Genomic DNA, 3,270 nt, shown 5'->3' on the forward strand with positions numbered 1-3,270 from the left:
GTCAATAAATGAAACGATGAATTGCATTGGGCAAGGAGTTCTTAGAAGGGTTGAAGGTAAAGGGTATGAGGAAGACTAAAGTGACGCCAGCCAAGAATTGGTATTTTAAATCCCCTCCCACGCATGTGAAAGTCGGATGCTGAATAAGGAAGACTGAAAAAGAACCAATGCATGTGAAGAATATTGAAAGTAAAAGAACCACCAAATCTGTCTTGGAAGAAGGAGAGCCAGAATGCCCCTTAGAAGCAAGCATGGTGACACTGAGCCTCATTTGTTGTTAGGTGCCATCTAGTCACTTCTGATTCATAGCGACCCTCCGTACAACAGACTAACACACTGCCTTTCCACGCATGGCAAAGGATGCAGTGACCTCTTGAGGCTGGTTCTCTGAAAACCCTACCTGTCTCCTTAGACTCTACATGTTCATTTCTTCAGGCCTGTCTGACCCTCCACCTTCACAGCCAGTACCCCAGTTCCACACCTGAGCCTTGTGTTTGGGAGGTGATCTGTCACTGTCTTATGAGTCCACGTGTTTATTTTCCAGGAAGCTTTATTACCTTGCACATGGTTCTCTAAGGTGTGTAAAGAAGCTAGAACTTTGTCAACTATATGGCACTTGTCCCAGAGACAGAGCAATTGATCTGGATTTTCATATGCTAATCTGAATCCAGAATTAACTTTTCAATTACTCACCGCCTGCCCCCGGATCCTTTTCAATAAATCAGTAATACTACTGAGTTCAACACTAGCTTCTACTCAGTAGGTAATCTAGTTCACCCTGTTTATTTTTTGCTTGTGATAAAAACAAATAAATAAATAAAATTGTCATGATCTTGGTGTCTGAGTCATCCTAAGATCACAAGAGGGTAGAAAATCAAACTGCATATCAGCAGTCACCCCCAGACTGGTTCCCCCGTCCAATCTTTTACCCGATTCAAGCACCAACCGTCTCTCTCACAGCATTCTTCTTTTCCCAGTTCCAGAACTTATTGCATTGGGTGCAAAGAACTTACAAGACAATAATCACGTGTTTGGAGTTTATTAAAGGAATCTACGGGTTACAATTTTTTTTTTCACATTGAAAGTTTCTTCTGAACAGGGTCAAAAAGCAGGTGACTCTATAATCTTTGACCTCAAAGTTACAAGGCCCTTTGACATCTTCTGTATGTGGATGGTGGTTGTTTCCTCTCTGCCTCCCTCGCCACATCATCAATATTTAATGAGCATTTCAAGTGTACCAGGCATAATAATACACACAGAAAACATTGTACCTGCACTGAGGCGCTTCATTTTTTTTACTTTATTAAAATACTGAGTTTTATTTCACATGTATATTTTTGTCTCCCCACCGTTTCCATTTATCTGACCACTGCTACCACTCTGTCCTATCATAACATTCCATACAAACTTAGAACCAAGCAGAGGGTGGAGTTCCATCTTTACAAACTAAACAGGCATTTTAGACAACACATTCTTGGCAAAGGAACCTGGATGACATGTATCAGACACGGTAGGGAAAGTTCTCACTCTGCATGATAAAAAAGGATGGCCGGATGTGCTTTATACAATTGATGTATGTATATGTATGAATTGTGATAAGAATTGTATGAGCCCCAATAAATTGCTTAAAAAAAGAAGAAAAAAAAAAGGATGGCCGATAGCAACTGTTACAGAAATGAAATAAGATGGAAAATTTTAACAAACTGTTCAAACTATTTTTTTAAACATTTTATTAGTGGCTCATACAACTCTTATCACAATCCATATCAAACTATTTTCTTAAAGAGAATTCCTCCACTGCCAGAGATCTTGAATAGCCTCCTGGTCAGTCATCCGGAAGCAATTCTTCACATAATTGATGAATTTGGCTTCCACTTTAGGAAGAGAACCACCCTTTTCTATACTTGCTTGCATTTTTGCTTTAATGTCTTCTACAGAACTAGGACCTTTCGGTGTTTTCGGAGTTTTTTCCTGTTTTTTTGAAGGATTCCTGACCTTTGGATCTTGGTGTTGATGGTTTTGAGTCTTTTCCATTCTGGTTTGATTTTTGTGCATTTTTGGCTGGAGTATCCCATACAGATTTCTTCATTGGAGCTTTTTCTTCAGTTTCATCATCATCAAAATCATCATCATTTTCTTCTTCATCAGCAGCAAGCTTAACCTTTTTCTGTGGAACCTTGTTCCCGCTTGTGGGGGCAGACCGCTTTCCTGATATACTTAGAAGCTTCACATCCTCCTCCTCTTCATCATCTGTCTCTGCATCTTCTTCCACAGCTACTACATGCTGTCCACTAATGTGCACAGGCCCTGAGCCACACTTCCACCGTAAGACCACTGGTGGTGTTATTTCAAAGCCCCTAAGGGAGACCGTTGGCTGTACAGACATTGTCAAAGTTGCCAATGTTACTTTAATTGGGCTGCCTTCATAATTCATTGCTTCTGCTTCAACAATATGCAGCTCATCCTTTGCACCCGCACCTAAGCTGACCGTTCTTAAAGATAACTGGTGCTCATTTTCATCATTATCAACCTTAAAGTGATCATCTTTGTCGGCCTTTAGTTCACAACCGAAAAGATAGTTTTGGGGCCGCAGGGGGCTCATGTCCATCGAATCTTCTATGGGGCAGTGACACACACTTTGGTGAGAGAAACGGAAAACGGAGGGAAACCACTGCCGTTGCTACACACGGCAGCGCAGGACGGAATCACACCAGGGACGAGGCGCTTGTGTTTTAAAAGGGGTCTGGGCAGGAAACACACCTTTTAAAATGTTTTTTTTTTTGTTTTTTTGGTGTTTTCTGCGAGTTACTGAGGCGATTGTAAGGTGAGCCTTGTCATATAACGTTGCCGTATCAATATGTAGACCAGAGGGGAAAAGAAAGGATTTAAAGGCAGACGATGGCAGACCATTCAGGATAGGGAGGGCTTACAGGGAGCTAAATACAATCTCATCAACTAGAGAGATTTGCTGCAGTAAGTAGAAAGAGGGAAATCCTTTGTGGAATGCATCAAAGGAAGCAGGGTTTCTTAGATGCTGAGTGGGGCCAGAAAGATCATGTCTGGTGAGAAGACAGAATAAGGCTAACAAAGGATGGTGATCCTGTGCACCTGACAAAGAGAAAGAATGTTCCCCATTAGAGCAGCCAGTCCACAGAGAGGACCACATGGCCAGCCCCACTATGAGACAAGACATCCCTCACTGACCCAAAGCCCTAAAGGGACAACACTGGAGACACATTGTGGGAATTATGCCCGATCTGATCCCACCTC

At 41.9% G+C, this 3,270-nt stretch overlaps 1 pseudogene; it reads right to left on the minus strand.

Moving 5' to 3' along the window:
- Positions 1-1,778: 1,778 nt before the first annotated feature.
- On the minus strand, positions 1,779-2,602 carry LOC142432286 (nucleophosmin pseudogene; annotated as a pseudogene).
- Positions 2,603-3,270: the final 668 nt, after the last annotated feature.

Source organism: Tenrec ecaudatus, chromosome 18 (genome assembly GCF_050624435.1).
Source record: "Tenrec ecaudatus isolate mTenEca1 chromosome 18, mTenEca1.hap1, whole genome shotgun sequence".
In the NCBI taxonomy this organism is placed as follows: domain Eukaryota; kingdom Metazoa; phylum Chordata; class Mammalia; order Afrosoricida; family Tenrecidae; genus Tenrec; species Tenrec ecaudatus.